Consider the following 16,061-nt stretch of genomic DNA (forward strand, 5'->3'; position numbering starts at 1 on the left):
TGTGTGGTCGACCGATCACCAACCAGGTCCTCCTCCAGGGTAGTGTTGTGTGGTCGACCGATCACCAACCAGGTCCTCCTCCAGGGTAGTGTTGTGTGGTCGACCGATCATCAACCAGGTCCTCCTCCAGGGTAGTGCTGTGTGGTCGACCAATCATCAACCAGGTCCTCCTCCAGGGTAGTGCTGTGTCGTCGACCAATCATCAACCAGGTCCTCCTCCAGGGTAGTGTTGTGTGGTCGACCGATCATCAACCAGGTCCTCCTCCAGGGTAGTGTTGTGTGGTCGACCGATCACCAACCAGGTCCTCCTCCAGGGTAGTGTTGTGTGGTCGACCAATCACCAACCAGGTCCTCCTCCAGGGTAGTGCTGTGTGGTCGACCGATCACCAACCAGGTCCTCCTCCAGGGTAGTGTTGTGTGGTCGACCGATCACCAACCAGGTCCTCCTCCAGGGTAGTGTTGTGTGGTCGACCGATCATCAACCAGGTCCTCCTCCAGGGTAGAGCTGTGTGGTCGACCGATCATCAACCAGGTTCTCCTCCAGGGTAGTGCTGTGTGGTCGACCGATCATCAACCAGGTCCTCCTCCAGGGTAGTGCTGTGTGGTCGACCGATCATCAACCAGGTCCTCCTCCAGGGTAGTGCTGTGTGGTCGACCGATCACCAACCAGGTCCTCCTCCAGGGTAGAGCTGTGTGGTCGACCGATCATCAACCAGGTCCTCCTCCAGGGTAGTGTTGTGTGGTCGACCAATCACCAACCAGGTCCTCCTCCAGGGTAGTGCTGTGTGGTCGACCGATCACCAACCAGGTCCTCCTCCAGGGTAGTGCTGTGTGGTCGACCGATCATCAACCAGGTCCCCCTCCAGGGTAGTGCTGTGTGGTCGACCGATCATCAACCAGGTCCTCCTCCAGGGTAGTGCTGTGTGGTCGACCGATCACCAACCAGGTCCTCCTCCAGGGTAGAGCTGTGTGGTCGACCGATCATCAACCAGGTCCTCCTCCAGGGTAGTGTTGTGTGGTCGACCAATCACCAACCAGGTCCTCCTCCAGGGTAGTGTTGTGTGGTCGACCAATCACCAACCAGGTCCTCCTCCAGGGTAGTGCTGTGTGGTCGACCGATCATCAACCAGGTCCTCCTCCAGGGTAGTGCTGTGTGGTCGACCAATCATCAACCAGGTCCTCCTCCAGGGTAGTGCTGTGTGGTCGACCGATCATCAACCAGGTCCTCCTCCAGGGTAGTGCTGTGTGGTCGACCGATCATCAACCAGGTCCTCCTCCAGGGTAGTGCTGTGTGGTCGACCGATCATCAACCAGGTCCTCCTCCAGGGTAGTGCTGTGTGGTCGACCAATCATCAACCAGGTCCTCCTCCAGGGTAGTGCTGTGTGGTCGACCGATCATCAACCAGGTCCTCCTCCAGGGTAGAGCTGTGTGGTCGACCGATCATCAACCAGGTCCTCCTCCAGGGTAGAGCTGTGTGGTCGACCGATCATCAACAAGGTCCTCCTCCAGGGTAGAGCTGTGTGGTCGACCGATCATCAACCAGGTCCTCCTCCAGGGTAGTGCTGTGTGGTCGACCGATCATCAACCAGGTCCTCCTCCAGGGTAGTGCTGTGTGGTCGACCGATCATCAACCAGGTCCTCCTCCAGGGTAGTGCTGTGTGGTCGGTCCCAGCTTAGCTATACCGCCTGATCCACACACAGACGCCGGTGTTGTGGTGGACACCGACCCGCCGCCGTCTCCAGTCATGTCAGAACTGGTGTGACCTTCATTGTATAGGGCGACAATGGCTCCCGCGCTGCCTGTGAGGTTCCCATGACGACTGGCATGAGAAAGATGAGGACGTCACATGTTGGCTCTGGTGTGGTTCATCACCACTAACGAAGCGTTTCGTGCACATAATCATCGAACTGTGTCATCACCTGATCATCAGATGCCAATAAAACGTCAACCATAGCCCATCTGCGCTACGCTATGACGTGAGCCATATAGCAGTAGGAGCAGTGTCACCCTACACCGTGAGACAGTAAATACGTGTATAACTAATAAATCATTCCCATATGGCAACACACTCCTGTGAGGAGGACTGGATGGTGGTGGGTGAGGACAGCAAGTTCTTGCGAACAGAGGAGCAGATTTCCCTGTCTGGATATCCATCATTAACCAGGGCTTGAGTGACCCAGTTTAGTTCTTGATTGGTAGAGGTCCACGACGAGCAGTAAGGTCGGTCTCTTCTCACGTATGCATTCATGGTGGAGTCTTTGTGCCGCTGGGGGCGCTCGTTCTTGCCCCTCAGACAGTGTCCAGCATTGGCGACTTTGACGTAAACGGTGGGGTCGAAGTGGTCGTGCGAATGCATTAATAGAATATCTAGGTAAGGAAGGTCACTGTCGGTGTTGTTGTCTACCGTGAAGCTGAGGCCAGACTACTTCATAAAGCTCTCCTGCTCAACTCCTGCAACTTCCTTATGTCTCGAACTTGATCAAAGATGAATCCGGGTATCGACAATGAATTGGAGGATTTCCGATTTCTTCAGAACCATATCCTCCACATTACCTTGGTAGAACTTAGCTGCCAGCACTCCCAGTGGGGAGCCAATGGTGATGCCGTGTGTCTGGAGGCACATCCATCCACGAGGACACGAGAATGGCTCCTCCTCAGTACACTGCTGGAGAAGGGTATTGAGGTACGACCCTGAGTTATCCAGTGTGGGAGTGTCGTTGTTTCTGTATACCCGATTCATTGTAAAGCACTCGCCCTTTTTTTCCTGCCTTAAGATCCATCATCTTTACCAGCCTCCTTTGATGTACAGTGTCAAATGCATAGCACCAGGCACTCCACCCAGCAGACTCTGTTGTGTAAAACAAAGCTCACACTCACGCAGTGATATATGTGGCTCGTGAGGCATATCCTCCTCTCCTTAAAGCTGTGTTGTTTTTCACTTACATTATATTTTGCAGGAAGTCATCCACTCGCACTCTGATTATGTTTTCCAGTACTATACAGAACATAGGGAAAACTGGTTTGTTTATCTTCCAGTACCTTACCGACCACACTCTGCTGTGAAACTGCTTTCTAGTTTAGTCATTTCTCCCGGTCTCCCGTCATACAGACAGGTATAGCACTTGCCCTTTTCCGCTCCCTTGACACTAACCTTCTCCCCAGCGACATTTTGGACAACCTTTCAAGCGGTGTCAAATGTATCTGCACACATCGTCAGCCCATATGAAGGTATATCCACAGAACCGTGAGCTGTATGTGGGTCAAGACCCTTTTAATATTCAGTTTATGTCTTCTTTACATATTTCTCTACATAGGAGTCAATTACGCATTCTTACTATACGGGAAAGGAGTTTTACACTCGTGGGGTCCCATCTCAAACTTTCTTTGCTGTCATACAGCTTCTAAACTCCTGTATGCTGCCCATATGAGTTAGTGAATTCCATTCATCCACGATTCATAAACTTTAAAACCACTTCTGTACATCTATTCTAGCATATTTCTTTTTCAATTTCATGGCCACTATAGTTGTTCTCTACTTGAATCTTCAGATAAACTGTTCTTCACCATTTGTGTCGTCAAGTTGGTTAAAAAGCCTAAATGATGTAATCAGGTCGCCCCACACTCTTCTCTTCTTTTCCCTGATGGGCAAAATTTAAGCCTCTCACCATTCTCTGTAACTCAACACTTTCACTTACTACACCATCTTTGTTCCCCTCCTTTAGACCTTCTCTATCAGTTCCCTGTGTTTTTTTTTTTTTTTTTTAGATGCGATAACAGAGCTTTAGAGACATATTCTATTTTTGACCTAAAATAGGACACGAGCAGCTTTTTGAACATGTCTCTATGTACTTAAATGCTATTTTAATATTTACCAGTGGACAGTGTGTTTATGTGTGTGTGTGTGTGTGTGTGTGTGTGTGTGTGTGTGTGTGTGTGTGTGTGTGTTTTAATTAAGTATTTATTATTATCTATCTGTACACTACGGGGAGAGAGTTTGCATCTCCCCAGCAATCTCTACTATCATACAACTTCTTAAATGTTTGTCTACTGTCTTCATTAACCATGTCCTCAATCCTCCACTTCCATTCATCCTCCTCTCTTCTGCTATATAAGTATTCTGTAAATCTGTTTGAACAAGATTCTTGCTTAATTCCATCTCACATCTTCCTGTTGTTGTATCCTTACATCTCTTGAAGAACTGTTCACTCTCCACGCCATCGATCTGTTGCAAAAACTTTAAGGTTGTGATCACGTCACTCCTCCCTCTTCTCCATCCCAAAGTGGGCAAATCTAGAGCTCCCAGCCTGCCCCAGTAACTCAGCTCTCTTAATTCTAGCATCATCTTCCCTACACTCCTTTGGACCCTCTCTATTAGTTCTTTGTGCTTCGTAACGTGCGGTGACCAAACTTGAGAAGCTTATGCCAGTTTTAGCCTATGTGTAAGATATGAAAAGCTTGCTAAACAATTCCTTATCCATATACTGGAAAGTTATTCCAATATTAGCCAAGAGACAGTTTGTCTCCTCAACGATCCCTTGATATGGGACTCTGATGACACGTCTGGGATGATGTTGAGTTGCGAGTCGTTCTCACACATAGAATCTTATTGATGCTTCTTTCACTTTTCCCCATGCCCATTACTTATGCACAATGTGAGTGTGTTTAGGTTTGATGCAATCCGGCTCGCTGATCACCTCCCTCAAGACCCTCGCAACATTAGCAAATATATTCATGTAAGAGTCTTTACCTACAGGCAAGTCATATACATAGATCAGAAGAGTTATGGTCCTAGGACAGAACCTTGTGGTACTCCGCTGGTCACCTCAACCCATTTAGAGAAGCCTCCTCCAGCATATGTCCTTATTTTCCTTCCACTGAAATAATCCCCCATCATTCCTGCCTGGTGATTCAGTTTCTTAATCAGCCTGCCATGCGGTACACCTTCAAGTGTTTTCTGGCTGTCCGGATATAACCAGTCCCCCGACCCTTCCTATTGTCTTAAATCAGGGCTTACTTTCTCGTAGAAAACTAAGAGGTTTGTTACATATGGCCTTCTCTGCCTAAACCCATGCTGTCGCTCATATAATTCCTCCTAAGTAAAAAGTCATTCATTTGCTCCTGATTATCTTTTCTTTTTATGGTGAAGGCTCCAGTAAGGGACAAAAGTCTACATCAAGGCCGGGCCTTAATTGAAATAGAGAGAATTATGAAGTGGAAAAAGTAAAGACAAGGGAAAGTATTTACGAATTTTTGAGGACATGAAAGACCTGTCTTCTCAAATGTGTCAGGTCATAGACAAAAGGAGGTAGAGAGTTCCAAAGCTTCGACGTGTAGGGAAAGAAGCAGTTGTCAAAACGGCCTATCCTTGAGTCGCTGATGGCCACACAATAATCATGTGACGCAGCAGCTTGCTGAGTGTTTCGTGGTCTAGCTAGTGGTAGAGGCACACAAGGAGGCACCTCTCGGGAGAAAAAAAAACAAAATAATACCTACAGAAGAGGGAAAGCGAACCAACATTGCGGTGTAAGGCAAAGACGTCAAGTTTGGAGGTTATCGTGGGACAATTTATAAGACGGACCGCCATCAACTCGACTCTTTCAAGTAAGAATAGAGAGCTAGAACCACCCCAAATGTGAGAGCAGTTCTCCATACAAGGACGAATCAGTCCCTTGTATAAACGGCGCAACTGTTCAAAAAAAAGAAGTTTGGACATCTAAACAGAACATCCAGTTTCTTAGAGGCAGACTTAGCTATTCCTGCAATGTGGAGTTTCCAAGATAGAGTGGTCGTTATAGTAATACCAAGTATGTTCATTAAGTCAAGAGGTAGAATTACAGAACCGTCAAAGGTGATAATTGTGAAAAGTTTTCGATAGAGAGATGGGTAGAAATTGAGTCATCAAGGCCAGACTGTGGTTCATGGACTATTCCCGGTAGCCTTTATTACAGGAAAGGTGGGACGTTTGCACTTATCTATTCCCGGAGGCACTTTATCTCTCTTCAGTGACGTCTTGAAAAGTATTTCAAGACGTATATCTGGCTATCTGCGCAACATCTTCGGCAACTCTGGTGAAATTTCATCCAGATCATGAGCCTAGTTTGGGTCAAGGTCTTTTCGTTTTCTTTTATAAAGTCTTTTCTAGATCTCTCATCGTTTTCTAAAACCTCCTCCCCACTCCTGTCTCACTGGTATCAGGGTTATGGCGTCTTCCACTGAAAAAGCATTTTTGAACTTGCTTTTCAGTTCCTCACAATATCCTGTACAATTCTTGCCTCTGAATCCCTTGGCCAGATGAAGTGCCCTTCAGCAACAACTGATTCCTGAGGAATCTGCAGGAAAGTTTCAGGTCTTCTCCTGCGTCGTCCATGATATTGTTTTCCAAGTTTCTATGTTCCTCGTTTCTTATCCTGGTCCTTGTTCTCCCACACCCTCCTCCGCTGCTGTCTGTATCTTCCCCTCGTGGCCACGATGTAGACGCCATCTCGAAACTCCTTTGCTTTTCGACATTTTTCTACTACTCTTGTGTGAGTATGTATGTGTGTGTGTGTGTGTGTGTGTGTGTGTGTGTGTGTGTGTGTGTGTGTGTGTATGTGTGTGTATGCATGTGTATGTGTGTGTGTATATGTATGTGTGTGTGTGTGTGTGTGTGTGTGTGTGTGTGTGTCTGTGTGTCTGTGTGTCTGTGTCTGTGTCTGTTTGTGTGTGTGATGCGAGTGTGTGTGTTTATGTGTGTGTGTGTGTGTGTGTGTGTGTGTGTGTGTGTGTGATGTGTGTGATGTGTGTGTGTGTGTGTGTGTGTGTGTGTGTATGTGTGTGTGTGTGATGTGTGTGTGTGTGTGTGTGTGTGTGTGTGTGTGTGTGTGTGTGAGTGTCTGTGTCTGTGTCTGTTTGTGTGTGTGTGTTTATATGTGTGTGTGTGTGTGTGTGTGTGTGTGTGTGTGTGTGTGTGTGTGTGTGTGTGTGTGGCTGTTATTAACTATTTGTTATTGTTTTGATACATGGAGGGAGTTCATAGTCGTTTGGCCAGATCTCTTTCCTTTGTATTCTATCATGCAGTTTTCTTTTCTAATGTTTAGCGCATCTACTTCCTGGTCGGTCAGACGCCTCCACCTACACAATGTGATGTTGAACAAATGCCTCATGTTCTCCCTCTGTACACTTCTCTTGCCTAACCTTCACTTGTGTCCTCTTGTTCTGAAGTCTTTTCTAACTTCAGAGAATTGTTCTATGTTCACACTGTCTTCCTTTATTAGATACTTACATGTAGTTAATATGTCTTTGTTTTTCCTTCTTTCAGTGTGGCCACATCAAAGGCTTTCCTCTTTTCTTCGTCCCTCATTCTGCTCAGGTCTAGTGCCATTCTTACTGCCTTCCTTCTGATCCTTTCTGGTAGTGACGTCGCTTCTAAGGTGAGAAAAGGAAGGTTTTTGTTCCGTTTATTGTGACCAACAAAACTCGGGCGAAACCTGCCCCAGTGAAAGCCACCTCCGATGACGGAATAGATTAACAGAAAAAATTTAACTAAGACTCAGGAGATGTTTGTAGACCTGTCTCTTAAAGGTCTCAAAGTTATATGAAGAAGAAAGGCAAGAGAGGGATGATAATTCCATGGCTTAGCTCCACGAATGGTCGATCTTCAACACAAACTGTGGGAAACAACAGCCAAGCGCGTGGTATAGGTCCAAAACATGAGGGTCGGGACACATGTAAACAGTTCACGAGAACAGTGGTTAATCAAAAATGATGCCTGTAGAAGAGAGAGAGAGAGAGAGAGAGAGAGAGAGAGAGAGAGAGAGAGAGAGAGAGAGAGAGAGAGAGAGAGCAGCAACATCCTGGTGTACGCAAAGGGACGTTTGAAGAAAGATAATGCCAATTGGATGAATGAGACGAAAGGGCTTTGATTCTACTTTGGTTAAGAGAGAGGTGGAGGATGAGCCACAACACAGATGTGTAAACCAACATTCCATCCTTGGACGGATAAAACCCGTAAAGATATAGAAAAAAAATAGCTGCTCACAGGAAAATGAATCATGGCACCTGGACAACACTACCAGCTTTTGGGTAGCAGACTTTGTGACGTTGATAACGTGGGATATCAAAGATAGAGTTATGCCTAGATTGTATTGGTTATAATGGGGTTGAACTGTGGTGTTTTGAAGGTGAACAGCAGGAAACGAACAAATTGTGTTTCAGCAACACCATGCATAACAATGTTACTGTTTCCCCCATCCCGAAATGCTGCGCAGGTTTGAAGTGAGAGAGGAAGTATGAGGAACACGAAGAAGGATACGAGTAGTAGAGGGAGACGGGAGGAACGTTAGTTGAGGTTTGTAAAGTGGAATCATCAGCATAAGAATGAATACGATTAGATGTAGAAGAGATCATTGATTGAGAGGAGAAAGAGAGTAGGTGGCAGAACAGCGCCCTGAGGAACTCCACTGTTGATAGAATAGGAAGGGAAAGTCGCTCCGTCGACGAATACTGTGATAGAACTACCTGAAAGGAAACTGTACAATAGAGAACAGAGAGAAACAGTGAAACCAAAGGAAGATGAGTCACATAGGAAGAAAGATCAATAGTAGACTTATCACCGCGAAATTCATCCTGATCAAAGAAAAGGGAATAGGATTCTAAGTGTCTGAGAAAGTGGAAGCTTGAGAGGGTTTCAATGGCTTTGAAATCTGCAGAAGTGACAACAGTGGGACGATAAATGTCACGGTCAGGGTGGTTTCTTTCTCTGGGCTAGACTGCACCAAGGAATGCTTCCCTGCAGAAGGAAAACTCCGGGTTTTGGACAGAAGAGAAGTAGGCGTTCAAGGTTTGGTGCTTGCTCAGAGGCACAGTCCCTTACAGCATGAGAAGGTATGCCATTTGAGCCATACACCTCGTCCACCTAGAGCTGGGAGAGTACGTGGAAGACCTTGTGCAAGAAGAATGTAAGAGATGACAGGGTCACTGGGAGGAGGAGATGAGAAGTAGGAGCTGACTCACTCAAAGCTGAGTTGAGGGAAATTGATAATCAAAAAAGAGCGGCTTTATCAGTTGTAGAGTTGGCAGAATATTGACGAGATCGGGCGAAAGGAGGAATGGCTTAGTTTAAAGAAGTCGTTGAAGATGTTCTTAGTTCAGAATCAAAACCATTTGTCAATATTAGCCAAACAAGCGCATTTCCTTTACATGAAGGTATGCATGTCTTTACGTAGAAAAAAATTTGCTGTAGTTCCTTACAAAAAATCTGAAATAGGGTTGGTTGCAGGGGAAGTGGAGGGTGTTATGGCCCTGTACACACTATCCCTGATGGGACATTCACCAGAGTAGCAGTGATCAAGCCATATGTTGCAGGTGGGGAGGGATATCTAGAAGATGGGATGAAGGACTCCATCTTAGCTGAGATGACCTCTGCTTTGCGCTCAGCATGAAATGAGGCATTCCGACCTGAGCAGTAGCCATCCCAGGGAAAGTTAATGAAGAAGCTATGCAGGGATAACCACTGAACATTCACAAATTGCCAGAATTGGCGTTTCGAGGAATGAGGGATGGAAGTTGGGCGTAGCCAATTAGAAGTAACAGAACTGAGATTGTGGTTAGATTACCCGAAGGAGGTGGAAATGGTGTATGATTGATAGAGGTCAAGTGTGTTAGAAAAGTGGACATGACGGTCAGGGACTCGGGTCGGGTGTTTGATTCGTTGTTCCAGATCATTAACGAGAGAAAATAAGGCCTCTGCTCCACCAGGATCATCCCGGTCAGAGCCTAACCATTCTTTGCGGTGTACATTGAAATATCGTACTTAGAGAAGAGAGCAGTGCTTCGTAGCAACAAGTTAAATGCAAAATACAAATATGGAGAAATACAAAATACAAAAGAATTCACACAGCAACAGAACACTGTGTCTTGTCGAAGCTGTTTGTGATAGAGGAAGAAATGAGAAACTCATATATTACTGTGGTAAAAGCTGAAAAGCAACAGATAATTTAAAGAGAATAACTTGCAACTTATCACTGTGACTCGGGGGCTCGAATAATGTGAGTCGTGGACTTGAAGCGAAGATTTATCAAGTCTGTTATCGAACATATCTATAGTCCAGCCTGCTTTCAACCATTATAACAGAGTTGTACATAGTTAGAAGAATCTTTTGGAGGGACAGACACAACACAAAGGAATAGCAATTGAAGCAAGAGAGATTTTGAGCCAAATGGCATTAAACTTAGGAGACACAAGATCCATGAGAAGTGCAATGGGTGCTTTTATACAACGGTGACTACAAAACGTGACCTTGGAGAGTTGGGCTACACAGGAATGAAGATTAGGACGGAGGAAGAGCTAGGTGTAGGAGGTATAGTGGAGGTGGACCAGTCGCATGATGACGGTCAAGTGGGCCCTCGGGTCTGCCTCATCCTGCTCGACAGGTCGTCCAGCTCTGAATCGACGCTGGAGGATTACCTGACAGTTGTGATGCCACACATATGGAAAAAAAAGTGAGAGTTAAGAAAATAAAGTCGAGTTTTATGTTGCCAAGTGTTGTGTATAAGAGAACTAGGGTGTGGGATTGGGGTTGAATACCACAACCTACATGTAGGTGAAGTAGGGTACAAAATGGCAGTGATCTGCTGTAGTATATTCGAACTTAGGTCGACGGTATATTGTGTAGAGTTTCCTGGATATCTCACAGTCCATATAGTACTTAGAGGTATATGGACATTACCATAGTATGACTTACCACAGATTCTTCTTATGTGATGTTCTGCTAAGACGTTCGTCATGATGTCGGTCTCTGTTTCCTTCCCATATTGTAATGTGTTCCCTCCCACATGGTTGGTGTTCGCTGTCTAAATGATCTAAATCACTTTAATTGATCTACTGTACATGCATATCCCTGGGTCATGTTCCATCTAGGCTAAACCTCTGCAGGACTTAACCATTTCCATTACTTCCCATTTCTTTCAGCATTTTGGCGTCATCAGGAAATATATTCAAATGTGATTCATCTCAGTGTAGCAGATCAGTTGCGAAAGATAAGAACAGAAGTGACCCAGCGTTGTGGGCTGAGACATCCCACTTGTCACGCAGAATAATCCTGAATATGTTCTCCAGACAAATGTGTTTTGTCCTTCCAGATTAGTTTGAGGTCATTCCGTCGTCTGAGTTCTTCTGGTCATCTTGGATGTCTTACATCAACGTCAGTATTCTAGTGTCTCTTGGCTCTCTAGTGATCCACAGAAACACCTGATGTTACCAACTCTCTCACAAGACCTCAAGATCTTTTTCCTAATTCCATTTTGTCTCCCGCTTAAGTAACTTGACAAGATCATCTCTATCTGCTTCCTCGTTCATCTCACTGGCAGTTTGCCGGTCATATAAGTAACGCTGGTCTGTGATTCAGGGGCACCACTGTGTCAAATGATTTTATCAATGGTACAACACTGTCTTTCCTCCGCGCCGCCAGAGCAATGTCCACATCTTGAAGAGCTCCACCAGTAGTATGAAAAGGATCTGTGTGTTCCCCTGTGAACCACTTGGAGTATAAAGAATGAAATAACATTTGTTCCTTCTAACTGTTTCTGCTGAGTTTACTTCCATTTTGCCTCTGATTGGTTCCTCCTCTGTGTGTGGTAGTTACGGTGCCTATTTTGTCTTCCAATGTAAACACATCTTGAAATTTCGCATTCATCTCTTCATCTGTCGTCATTTGTATTAATTACTTTTCATCTTGACATCCATTTTCTAATGATATGGTCCTTCACTATTGATTTTCCTCCTAATTTTCTTTGAAATAAGTCAGGGTATCTGTACTTATTTTATATCTGACTTGTTTTCCCATTTTGTTTTGATGCAATCAATACTTACCGGTCTTGTTGTGATTTACAAGTTCAGCTCGATTCCTGTGTCTCATGTAACTCCTCAGTAGTGTGTGTTTCTCTTCCCTTCATAATCAAATAGATGTAAAACACACGAGTGTTGGATTTCCTGTGTAACCTTCGCTATCCAGGTCAGTCATGCCCACAGACACTCCTCCTGGACAGAAGTTTTGCAACACTGGAGTTGGACTCCGTCTTTCGGACTCTCGTTTCTGCCGCTTTTCAGGGTGGACTCGTCTTCGTTCTTTCAGGAGAACAAACTAATGATTTCTTTTCTCGACTTACAAACACTTAAGTTGATACACAAGAGCATTTCGTCTCCCGTTGCAGCATAAATTCAATATACTCTCCTCAGTAAAACGTATCATTTCTTCCTTGTTACAGTGTAAACAATAGTTTCTCTCCTTATACATCATTTCTTTGTTCATATACAGAATACTTTTTTCCGTTACAGCAACATTTGATAATTCTTTGATGTTATATTTAAAACTCTGACTTCGCTCATGTTGTTTTGATTATTTTTTTTCCCAGTTGGTCATAGAATATTATCATCCGGCTGAATTATTAGCAGATAATTCTGTCCTATTGTAGCACATATAAAATGATTCCATATTATAACATAGAGTAACAATTCTTCCTAGTTACAGGATAAAGCAATATTTTCTTCCGTATTTCTTCTTTGTTACGGCTTAATGTAATATTTCTTCCTCGTCACAGCATTCAGTAATGTTCCTTCCCAGTTACAGCATAAAGAATCATTTCCTTCCTGTTACAGCGTAAAGTAATATTTCTTCCTGTTACAACATAAAGTATGGTTTATTACCCGTTACAGTATAATCATATTTCTTATATGTTACAGCACAATGTAATATTTCTTCCTTGTTGCGGTATACGTGATATTACCTCTGTGTTACACAGTTACTTGGCATTTTTCCTCATTACACACCTAATTTACATTTCTTCCTCGTTACACTGTTAATCACCATATATTCCTCGTTGCACCGTTGATGAACATATCTTCCTCGTTACACCGTTAATTACCATATCTTCCTCGTTGCACCATTAATTACCATATCTTACCATATTAATATGGTAATTAATGGTAATATCTTCCTTGTTCCACTGTTAATTACCATATCTTCTTCGTTACGTCACAACATAACAGTGTGAGCCACGGACTCCGTCAGTGTCAGACTCACGTTGTGTGTCTCTCTCTCGTCTTCCAGGATCAACCACCTGGTGTTTGGACTGCGGCCGCTGGGGTTCCACCTGGTGAACGTCCTGCTTCATTCGTGCGTCTGCTTACTGCTGACCCGCCTGCTGATGCGCCTGCTCCACCTCCCGCACGGCACTGTCCTCTCCACTGGCCTCATCTTCGCCACTCACCCAATCCACACCGAAGCTGTGAGTAGCACCAGAAGACGTCCCTCATAACAGACACAACAGTAATAAAGAGACATCAACAGGGCAACAGGAATAACAGTTTAGATGATCAATAATGAAAACAGTGATAGAAGTAAGAGCCTGGAGGGCGGGTGCGGTGTTGATATTAATTATAGCATTATAGCATTAGAGGAAAACGGTGACTTGGTTGAAGAAAACGGACACATGGCAAAGATCTTAAAAAGATTGTTGTTCTCTTCATTTTGCATCTGTATCTATGACTGAAGACACAACTTATGTCCCGAATTCAGGTTTATTGTTCAGAGACGATAACGTTCTGTCGTAAAAGTTCAAGATGTACAAACAGCAAGAAATGGAATGTAAGTAAACACAACAGATGATCCAAATATGTTTTATCTGATGACAACGTAAGAGGCGATTTTTGAGTTAGATAAAACAGTAGCGGCTCGTTTCAATACGTTCCTTCTAGAGAAATGGAAGTTTGTCATGTAACACCAATACTGTAAAAAAAAAAAAAAAAATCACAACCCAGGAATTGTTGTCCAGTAAATGGCCAACATGTGGATGCCATCATTCGGGACATTATTGTGAGACATTTAAAGGCCCAACAAATAATTAGGCGATTCTTAGCTTGGTGTTCGACACAGACATATACATACACACACATGTACATATTCACATTTGCTTGCCTTCATCCATTCCTGTCGCCACCCCACCCCACAGGAAACAGCATCGCTACCCCACGCTTCAGTGAGGTAGCGCCAGAAAACCAAACAAAACGACCACATTCGTTCACACTCAGTCTTTAGCTGTCATGTGTAAAGTACGGAAACCACAGCTTCCTATCCACATCCAGGCCCCACATCCCTTTCCATGGTTTACCCCAGACGTTTCACATGCCCTGATTCGGTCCATTGACGGCACGTCGACCACGGTATACCACATCGTTACAATTCACCTTGTTCCTTTCACGCCTCTCACCCTCCTGAATGTTCAGGCCCCGATCTCTCAAAATCTTTTTCGCTCCATCCTTCTACCTCCAATTTGGTCTCCCACTTCTCCTTGTTCCCTCCAACTCTGACACATATATCCTCTTTGTCAATCTCTCCTCACTAATTTTCTCCATACGTCCAAACCATTTCAACACACCCTCTCTGCTCTCTCAAACCACACTCTTCACATTTCCACATATCTCTCCTACCTTTACATTACTTACTTGATCAAGCCGCCTTACACCACATATTGTCCTCAAACATTTCATTTCCAACACATCCACCCTCCTCCGTACAACCCTGTCTATAACCGATGCCTCGCAACCATATATCATTGTTGGAATCACTGTTCCTTCAGACATACCCACTTTCGTTCTCCGAGATAACGTTCTCTCCTTCCACACATTCAACATCGCTCCCAGAACCTTCATCTCCCCCCCTCACCCTGTGACTCACTTCCGCTTCCATGGTTCCATCCGCTGCCAAATCCACTCCCAGATATCTAAAACACTTCACTTTCTCCAGTTTTTCTCCATTCAAACTTACCTCCCAATTAACTTGTCTCTTAACCCTACGGTACCTGATAACTTTGCTCTTATTCACATTTATTCGCACCTCTCTCCTCTCACAGACTTTTCAAAACTCAGTCATCAACCTCTGCATTTCTTACTTGATTCAGCCACTAGTGATGTAACATCGGCGAACAACAACTGACTCACTTCCCAAGCCCTCTCATCCCCTACAAACAGCATACTCGCCCCACTCTCCAAAACCTTTGCACACACCTACTTAACCACCCCTTCCATAAACAAATTAAACAACCGTGGGGACATCACACACCCCTGACGCAGACCAACATATACTGGGAACCATTCACTCGTACACATGCCTTGGTAAATTCTTTTCACTGCTTCCAGTAACTTACCTGCCATACCATATACTCTTAAGACCTTCCACAAAGCATCTCTATCAACCCTATCATATGCCTTCTCCAGATTCAAAAATGCTACATACAAATCCGTCTGTTATTCTAACTATTTCTCACACACATTCTTCAAAGCAAACACCTGATCCACACATCCTCTACCACTTATGAAACCACACTGCTCTTCCCCAATCTGATGCTTTGTACATGCCTTCACCCTTTCGATCAATATCTTCCCATATAATTTCCCAGGAATACTCAATAAACTTATGCCTCTGTAAACTGAACACTCATCTTTATCCCCTTTGCCTTTGTACAGTGGCACTATGCATGCATTCCTCCAATCCTCAGGCGCTTCACCAACCAATCAACAACACAGTCGTCCCGTTTTTTTGATAAGTCCTATTGCAATACTATCCAAACTCACCACCTTGCCAGATTTAATCTTACGCAAAGCCTTCCCTACCTCTTTTCTCATAACCAAACCATTCTCCCTGACTCTCACTTTGCGCACCACCCCGGCACCACATATCTGCCACTCTATCATAAAACACATTCAACAAACCTTCAGAATACTCACTCCATATCCTCACTTCATCACTACCTGTTATTACCTCCCCACTTGCCCCCATCACCGATGATCTCATTTGCTGTCTTGTCTTACGCACGTTAATTACCTCTTCCGAAACGACTTTTTAATCTCCCTGAAATCTAATGCTACTCTCTAACACCAACTTTCATTTGCCTTCTTTTTCAACCCATGTTCCTTTCGCTTGACCTCCTGCCGCTTGATTTTATACATCTTCCAGTCATTTGCACTCCTCCCTTTTAAGTATCGTCCAAACGCCATTTTCCTTTAATTCTTCATTCCAGCACTCAC

General features: G+C 44.5%; 1 pseudogene; it reads left to right on the plus strand.

Moving 5' to 3' along the window:
* LOC139757743 (protein O-mannosyl-transferase TMTC1-like) overlaps positions 1-16,061 on the plus strand; it is a 390,520-nt pseudogene that overhangs the window by 137,263 nt on the left and 237,196 nt on the right.

Source organism: Panulirus ornatus, chromosome 28 (assembly GCF_036320965.1).
Source record: "Panulirus ornatus isolate Po-2019 chromosome 28, ASM3632096v1, whole genome shotgun sequence".
Classification (NCBI taxonomy): Eukaryota; Metazoa; Arthropoda; class Malacostraca; order Decapoda; family Palinuridae; genus Panulirus; species Panulirus ornatus.